The sequence below is a fragment of the Macaca fascicularis genome, chromosome 4, assembly GCF_037993035.2.
Source record: "Macaca fascicularis isolate 582-1 chromosome 4, T2T-MFA8v1.1".
Lineage (NCBI taxonomy): Eukaryota > Metazoa > Chordata > Mammalia > Primates > Cercopithecidae > Macaca > Macaca fascicularis.
The window spans coordinates 122071207-122080930 of NC_088378.1; the positions used below are offsets into that span (position 1 = coordinate 122071207).

At 39.0% G+C, this 9724-nt stretch overlaps 1 long non-coding RNA gene across 1 annotated transcript; it reads right to left on the bottom strand.

The window, feature by feature from the left end:
* Window positions 1–803: 803 nt before the first annotated feature.
* On the bottom strand, window positions 804–4553 carry LOC141410225 (uncharacterized). Its single transcript, XR_012434466.1, has 2 exons — window positions 4414–4553; window positions 804–2576 (listed from the first exon to the last, which is right to left on the bottom strand). It is a non-coding gene; the product is annotated as an uncharacterized lncRNA (long non-coding RNA).
* Window positions 4554–9724: the final 5171 nt, after the last annotated feature.

The window sequence follows — 9724 nt, forward strand, 5'->3', positions numbered from 1 at the left end:
TACCAGGGTAATGAGACCTCCTCCCGGCTCTGCTGGTCATAAAGCAAATCTTGGAGGGCCTTGGGTATACTCAGTAACATGTAAGTAAGTCTGTCATTTTTATGTGCTAAGGAACTGGCTCATGATCATCTTCACTCCCTGGCTTGTAAACATTCTCTCCTGCCTTTCTACAGGGCAGTTCTTGTCAGTAAAAAAGCCTTATTTTTCCAATTCTGTGTTAGTGGTCTTCTTTTCACAGTAGAATAATATCTTTTTTATCTATCTTGCCTGGAATTTGGTGAAACATTTCAATTATAATACTTGAGTCTTCTGTTCAGATACATTTTGTTCTACTATTTAGTAACTTTGTCCTCTTCAACTGTTAATTTTTTCTTTTTCTGGCGCTCTTGTTATTCATATGGAAAGTCTGCTTGGACTCTTATCCAAGATCTTCCCGATCTTTATTTCATTGGTTCTATTCATCCATTTCATCAATTTATTTTTGTTTGTTTCATTGTTTGCAAATCATGGTCCGTTTTTGTAGGTCCAGCAAATCTGTGTGTGTGTGTGTGTGTGTGTGTGTGTGTGTGCACGCGCGCATGCATGTATATATGCCATGCTTGAATTTCCTTACTTTTATAATTTTGTTTATTGGAGAGGGGTGCTACTTTTGTTCAAGTTCAAAATCTGTCTGCAAAATTTACATAACATTATACTTTATCTGTTCACACACACAAAAAAAAGAACATTTAGGATGTTAACTAATACTCTATTTATGATAATAGAAATCTCAAGCTGTACTTAACATGATCAATTTCAGGAAGTTTTTGGTTTTTTTTTTTTCTTATCTAAATCTGAAAGATTGACTCATGATTACTAACTGCAATTTCAGACCCTTTGGTGAAAGCTACAATCTTCAAGCTTCCCCAACCCTTTTTTCCATAGTCTGTAATCTGTTTCTTGCACAAGACAAGAACACTCTGCTGAACAGGGGTGTAGGGGGACTTCTCTAGTAGCTGTGTTTTGTTAGGAGCCACTTACTTTGTGTGTTTTCTTGATTCTCTTCACTTTGAGTGCTGGAACCATTAGGTGGATTGTCCGTTTTCTTTTTGTCTATTCACTGAGGGTTAAATTCCAGCTGCTGAGTTACCTTGGGTGACAAAAATCTTAAAAATGAAGGAAGGAACAGTAATCTCTGGCTGAATGGATTAAAGTTTTGCCAGATGCCAAAACAGAACTCCCCTGGATTGGCACCTAAAGGAAATCTCTTTTTCTTTAGTTTTTTCAGCTGCCAAAGCTTCCTGTTATCTTAGAATCAGGGCCAAAAGAAGCTCAATGTATCTGCCAAGCCCTCCTGCCACCTATGGGGGACCAGAAAGACCACTGTCATTTCAGGAACACTCAATTGAGAAGTTATATCACCATCCATTGGGAATTCACAAATCTCTGCAAACCAGCAGAACATTACCCCATGACTCTCTACAACTGCCTCCAGACTTTCCTCCAACACAGAGGAGGGAAGTTCTCTGTAGGTTTTGTCATTGGTGTATTCCCAGAATCTAAAGGTTTCACATCCTTCAGGCCAGGTTAATGCTTAGCTCAGGAGAGGTCCTATAGTTTAATTGTGGACAAGGTAAGAGGGACACATTGAAGCTCCCATCTCCCCAATTAAATAAGGTTTAAAGATGTCACTCCATGTATTTTACAACTCGATAATGTTCCGTGTTCCATTTAAAGTCTGCTCTTTTAAGACTTTATTCAGACTTTATTCAGAAAAAATTTTTAAATGACATAAAAAAAGCATACAGCTAAGCAGAGACTGGATTAAGGACCAATTCTACTGAAAGTAAAACTGATACTCTTTTCTCTGGAGACCACCCTGCTCATGAAATGAAAGATTGGAAGTCTGCTCAATCAATTTCTTCTTCTGTTTTTGAAGATAGAAGTTATTTGTGTAAGAGTGTGAGTGCTAACGTGGAGTAGGTCGGCGGGGGAGATTAGCAAATGGGAGGAGTTAACAAACCCATGAACTATCGGATCTCTCCACTCTTCCCTTTACTTCCTGAGCCACCTTCCTCTATCCCCGTCCAACTCCAGACCTAAGTTCCCTTCTATTTTAGGAGTATAAAATCGAGTCTTTTCTAACTAATAATTTGGGGTTTTATCTTGGCCTTATTTTGATGGGTGTTCATTGAAAATCTCTCAGAATAGTATCTATTCCAGCTTCATCTAACTGAAATGACAGCAGTTATAGTGCACCCTGGTTTTGTTAACCAGACAGACACTTCCAAGAATTAATTTGATAGAAAGTATAATTCCATCAGGCTGGGCGCAGTGGCTCACACCTGTAATCCCAGCACTTTGGGAGACTGAGGCGGGCAGATCACCTGAGGTCAGCAGTTCGAGATCAGCCTGGCCATGGTAATATCCCCCCTACTAAAAATACAGAAATTAGCCAGGCATGGTGGCATGCACCTGTAATCCCAGCTACTCAGGAGGCTGAGGCAGGAGAATCGCTTGAATCCAGGAGGCAGAGATTGCAGTGAGCCAAGATCATGCCATAGCACCCCAGCCTGGGCAACAGAGCAAGACACCATCTGCAAAAAATATATATATATAAAATACATAATTTTATATATATATAATTATATATATTCTATATAAATATATATTATATATAAATATATAATAATATACAATATATGATATAATGTATGATATATTATATGTTATATGATATAATGTATGATATATTATATATCATATATATGATATCATATATTATATATAAAAATATATTATATATTATATAATATATATAAATTATATGAGACCTTCTTTTGAACAAAGTCCTTCTCCCTTCTTTTGGCCTTGAATTTAATCCTTTCTTAGTGTTTTACTATTTAAGTATCTTTAGACAAAATACTTTCTCTCTGAGCCTCTTTATTCAGTTATAAGAAGAGATAATACCTACTCTGCAGAGGTATATTGAGGACGGGGTAGGACACACAATTCAGGCTGTAACAACCACGGGATCCTGATACCCCATTCAAGTTTTACCAAACATTTTAATGATGTCCATTATACCAAAAGGATCTAGTTCAAGGTCCCATTTTATACCTAGTTGCTTGCCTCTTTAGTCCTTCAATCTGGAACAGTTCCTTGGTGTTTCTCTGACTTTCATGACCTTGACACTTTTGAAGATCGTAGGCTAGTTATTTCATAGAATGTCCTCAATCTGGGTTTTTCCGATGTTTCCCCATGATTAGATTTAGGTTATACAACTTTAAGAGCAATATCACAAAAGCGAGCCTATATACTGAATTGCATCCTACCAGGTGGAATTCTTTTTGAACTTGTTCCATTATTAATGATTATTCACTTCCATCATGATGAAGAGCATGTTTCTCCGCTATAAAGCTTCTTGTTTTGTTTTATAGTTCATTTTATTTTCTGTGAAAGCAATATGAAATGTCCCACATCCCTATGTCAATGTCCCGTTCCTCCTTAATCTTTCAATGCATTCATTTATTAACTTTTATCACAATAGATTCATTACCTTTTTATTTTATTAAATTATTTACAATACATTATAAAAACATTTGTTGTGATGGTGAGATTGTCCCAGATTTGCTAATGTAAGTCTATTCATGCTGGTTCCTATGTCTCTCTAAGATGTGTTCATCTTATCCTTTTCCTATTGTAGCTCTTTTTCCCAATTCCTAATTTCTTTGTTTTTGTCTCTTTTTGTTTGTTTGTTTGTTTTTTGTTTGTTTGTTTTTGAGACAAAATTTTGGTCTTGTTTCCCAGGCTAGAATGCAATGGTGCAATCTCGGCTCACTGCAAACTCCACCTCCCAAGTTCAAGAGATTCTCCTGTCTCAGCCTCCCGAGTAGCTGCGATTACAGGAGCCCGCCACCAAGCCTGGTTAATTTTTTGTATTTAGTAGAGACAGGGTTGGTCAGACTGGTCCTGAACTCCTGACCTCAGATGATCCACCCGCCTCAGCCTCCCAAAGTGCTGGGATTACAGACATGAGCCACCGCACCTGGCCTCTGATTCCTTTTAGTTGTATTTAGAGTCTGAGATCTGCAAGTTAGGTGTGCTCATTGCTACTGGGATGTTGCCTTTCTCCAGCCCTCTCAGTTGTAGAGATAGGGAATATAAATGTCTCTGAAGGCATATATTTTCATCTACAATTATTTCTATATCTATATATATTTTTAATATTCAATGAGTTCTGCTATAATGCTCGTTTTGAAAATGAGAATCTGTTTCAGTACAGTTGACATATGAAGGAACAAATTGAGCATAGTATATATTTTGTGTTTGCTTATGCATTATTTTGTTTATAAGAAACACAAGATGAAACCAGAAAACTGCATCCAGCTGAAACAAGCCTGGACATAAAGTATGCACAAATCTCTATATTACCTCAGTTCATCTCATGTGCTATGAGCTATACCCAGCTCATCTAATGTCACAGCTTTCTTTCTGATTTCAAGTAAACCTCTTCCGCCATTTCATAAGTTGCAATTCTTCTGTTTCCCACTTCCACAAGCAAACTTCAGGTCCTTTTCAAGGTAAAGTGACATATTTAGTATAATATTTATGTACTTCTTACCCACTTACCATATGTAAACTCTACTCTCATTTTTAAGTTTCAATCTTTTGTGTGTGTGTCAGTAAGGAAGTATTTGAGTTTTGTGCTCCATAAGCCTTGTGAGTTTTACTGTGTAATTCTGCGTGGCACAATTGTAAGTAATCAGCATGTCATGTCAAAATAACTGATTCTATCCAAAACCATAGGTTTGTTGCTGTGCATGGTGGCTCACACCTGTAATCCTAATACTTTGGGAGTCCAAGACAGGAGACTCCCTTCTCCAACAGTAACAAATCAGATTCCTATCATCCTTACTATAATTACTTAATTGATCAAGCTCCTGTATGTAGCCAGTCTTTCATCACTATTGTTGCCCCATTCTCCATGCACATGGCTTCCACACCACTCACAATCAGGCTCCATAACCAGGGTTTCCCCTGTGTGTATGCCACTTCACCCTGCACAAGGCTATGACAACGCACACCAGACCACTCTTCCCTGTGGTCACTCTTCTCACGCCTCCTGGCTCTTATTCTCTCCAGGGAGCAGCCCTCTTACAGGCACACACTCCTCACACTGCTCAGGCTGCAACATGTCGTGATCTCAACCATCACATCCCTTCATCACCAGGTGTGGACACCTACCTTGTTCTACCCAACTCAATGGCTATGTAACTGAATTGTTCATTAAAAGAAAAAATGAGAGAGGAAGAGCGAGAAAGAGAGTTGCCATTTTGGGCAGAGGAATAAAGAGTAGTGAACCATAACCCTGGGAGATTTCTATTTCCTGGACTTGCGTTACAGAAGTAGCTCTATTTTACTTCGGAAAAGTCTTTTATTCTTATTGAAGGAGTGAGCTGGGGACAAATTCCTAGCCATCCTTCTTCCAAAATTCTAGTGGAATATACACAAAATGGGGCATAAAATGACTAAAAAGTACTGCTCCATAAACTGGTGGTTTAATAATTGTGGATGTTTAATGTGTTGTGCATTAAGGAAATTCATTTTATCCTTGATTTCAACCAGAAAGTGATTTTTTAGTTCAAAGTGAGTTCTACATGTCCATGATAAAAACATATAGAACATACTTCTTTTACAGATAAAATGCTGCCAAGGAGCGAGGAAGGGTACACAGGGACCAGAGCACACAAGCAGTGAGCTGTTACGATGCTCCACTATATCCTGGTTATCTGTTTGTTGATTTCACCAGCAAACAGACAGCCAGGATTTAGTTTGTAATAGAGAAAAACAAAACACACATTCATTGATGCACACCTCTCCATTATTCTTTGAATAAGTGAATTACATTATTTAATTAATGAAGGCTAAATTTAAAATCTCAGGGCAAAGTATCCTAAAGCAAAATAGTGTAAGAAGAAACAATTGGGAGACATAGGAGTATCTTTAGGATCTGACCTATAAAGAATCTAGTTCAATCCAAAACTAGTCTCCTAGAAACATTATTGTTTGCTTGTTTGCTTGTTTGTTTGTTTGCTTAAAATCACTAGTTTTTTAGTGAGCTAGGAATGAGAACTTAGGTAGGGCCCAGCGGCTCACACCTGTAATCCCAACACTTTGGGAGGCCTAGGTGGGTGGATCATGAGGTCAGGAGTTTGAGACCAGCCTGCCCAACATGGTGAAACCCTGTCTCTACTAAAAATACAAAAATTAGCCAGGCCTGTAATCCCAGCTACTCAGGAGGCTGAGGCAGGAGAATTGCTTAAACCCAGGGGGCGGAGGTTGCAGTGACCTGAGATTGCGCCATTGCACTCTAGCCTGAGTGACATAGCAAGACTCTATCCACAGCCCACCCACCACCAAAAATAAAAAAATAAAAATAAAAAATAAATGAGAATTTATATCAGATCGCAAAATGCATTCCTTTTAATGTATTGACCATTCATGCATGTAGTGAATTGTACAATTTTGCACTATGATTTGTAGGTTCAGTCACTCTGTGCGAGACCTTTAGACATCTTCAAAAGTCCAGAGTAATATATTCCTTTCCGATATCATTATATATTTATACACAATGATATTAAAAAGTCACATGTCTGAAGTGAGCAAAATCAGGCAAAATGATCTTCTCATCATTTTTTTAACCAGCACACAGAAGTTTTTTGTTTTTCTTTTTACTGACATGCATTTTACTCAACTCGTGGAATTAAGCCAAGCTGTCTATCCCGTGGTAAAATACACCACGATGTCTTGTAATACAAGGTTTTCGAATAAATGCATATATGTGGATCTTTGTTCTCTAAATCTTTTTTCTCATTTTAAACAAGTTTTTCAATTAACGTGGCAAATATTAAACAGTGGAGATTTGACGATATTTAATTTTACCTGAGCCTGGTGCTCTTAGAAAATGGTGAAGGTTAAAGGGATTCCCTCCGCCACCATACACACACCGTTTTGTGTTCCAGAATGACTTACTGCAAGAAAGCACCCTTACCTATACGACTTAGACAAGACTCACAGATACTCCCTTGTTTACCTATGACAAGGCCAAGCACAGACCCTCCAAATTCCTATACTTTACTGCATAAATGCTTAGCTGAACTACTTGTTTTTACTAATCAATTGAAACAAAAATGCACATTAACCAAGTTGGTTAAGCTTCTCTCCTCCTCATAGGCTGCTGAACTTTGGCTCACCCTCAGCCTAACTAGCTTAGAACCTCTCCTGAGAATATACTGCCCCATAGTGAAATACTCTCTGATCTTGTCTCCAGTCATGCCACTCTTTTAGGCTGCTTCTCCAACCAGTTCTTTCTGACCTTGTTTATATCTCTCCAAACCCTTAAGACAGTAATAGACCTATGGTCTCAGCATTCTCCATATTTCAAGAGTCCCTCCTACTCTGTCACAATAGTCCGTTTTCCTTCCTGCCAATAATCCTTTGGAATTAAAGCCGCTCCTTACTGTGTTGGATTTGTTTTTTATCTGACAGATTCTACTGAATATTGAGGCTATATAGATTATGGGGTACATTTACATATAAATTAATTCAAGTTAATATTCACACTAAAGAAGAATGTGGCAAGAAAAATAAGGTAAAGTTCAATAGTGAATGTGAAGATCCAGACTTACTCCCACTCATTTGCTTGAAAGACTCTGGGGTGATTTTAGGATGAGTGTGTGTATGTATGTGTGGCGAATATTCATGAACCAAAAGATATTATATATGTGTGTGGATGCCGAGGCCCTTGGCTCCCTAAAAGCCTGCTAAAAAAAAAAATCAGTGACATGAGACAGATTAATTAATAGGAGAAAAGGCATACAAATTTTTCGAACATGTTTACACTGGAGCCCTCAGAATGAAGACCCAACATTCTAAAAGAATGCGGCCTTTGACACCAAAAAGATCTGAATTTGAATTCAAGTTCGCTCCTTTTATGATGATGCTTGCGGCAGGCTACAGGGGAAATTTCCATTTTTATGCTTAGGTTTAACAAAGTATTGACAGTCATGAAGAAATGATTGGACAGAAAAGGCATGACCTAATGCTTACAGACTAAGTGGGAAAACTCAGTGTGTTCGTCTGTCCTTGCATCACTCTGAAGAAATATCTGAGACTGGGTCATTTATAAATAAAGGGGGTTTAATTGATTTGTGGTTCTGCAGGCTGCACAATCATGGCACCGGCATCTGCTCAGCTTCTTGTGAGGCCTGGGGGAGCTTTTACTCATGGCAGAAGGTGAAAGGGGAGCAGGGGCAACATATGGTGAGAACAGGAGCAAGAGGGAGAGGGGGGAGGTGCCACACACTTTTAAACAACCAGATCTCACAAGTATCATAAGGACAGCACCGAGCTATTCATGAGGGATCTGCCCCCGTGACCCAAACACCTCTCACCAGGCCTCATCTCCAACATTGGGGATTACATTTCAACATGAGACCTGGGGAGCAAACACCCAAACTATATCACCCAGCGAGGCCTGTCTGTCTAGATTTTTCTTGGTTTCGCTGTGTAGCGTTCCTTTCTTCTGAGTATGAGGCAGGACCCTTTCTGAAATGGACGTCTTATGACCTACAGTTAAACAAGGTAGGTCAAATGATTTCATTATGGCCAGTTTTTATACGGAATAATTTTAGGTTTTATGGCTGGCATTCGGGAAAAGACATTCTTGTTTCTATGACATGCCTTGGGGAAGAGAGTTTCTTGTTTCTATAGTGTCAGGGGAGAATGGGACTGAGAGAAAGGAGGCCTGGAGAACATCAGAGAAAAGCTATTGTTTTTGAGGCTGCTGCTGTAGTCTTCATTTTGTTTTCTGAGCCCCATATTTGTTTTCTGAGCCCCGACATATAGTATGGCTATCTGTGAATCTAGAATTGTTTTTATGTCTTTTCTCATTTTTTCCTTTTTTTTCTATTTATTTATTTATTTATTTATTTATTTATTTATTTATTTGAGACAGGATCTCCTTCTGTCACCCAGGCTGAAGTGCAGTGGCGCAAGCATGGCTCACTGCAGCCTCCACCTCCCAGTCTCAAGCCATGCTCCCACCTCAACCTCCCGAGTAGCTAGGACTACAGACACCACCAAGCCTGGCTAATTTGTAAAGTTGCTTTTTTTTGTTGTTTGTTTGTTTGTTTAATCAGGTCTCACCATGTTGTACAGTCTGGTCTCAAACACCTGCGCTTAAGTGATCCTCCTGCCTCAGTCTCACAAAGTGCTGGAATTACAGGCATGAGCCATCACACTCGACCTCATATATATATTTTTTTAACATTCTTCCTTTCTTTGCCATCTCCACAAAAAAAAAATAAATAAAAAATTGGCCAGATGTGGTGGTGTGCGCTTGTAGTCCCAGCTACTCAGGAGGCTGAGGCAGGAGGATCACTTGAGCCCAGCAGGTTGAGGTTGCAGTGGGCCATGATTGCCTGGACAATAGAGCAAGACCCTGTCTCAAAAACAAAAAAACAAACAAACAGCCCAGTTCATTTCTGGTTTTATGCAAGCTTCATTAAATAGGCAAAATTGATTAAGTACTGGCCATTCATGATCAACTTAACTTTCAGCCCCTCTCCTTCCATAGGGGTTGTGAGGTGGAGTTGAAAGTTCCAACCCTTTAGTCATAGCCTTGGTCTTTCCTGTAACCATACCTCACTCTGAAGCTACCCAGGGACTGCCAGCCACCAGT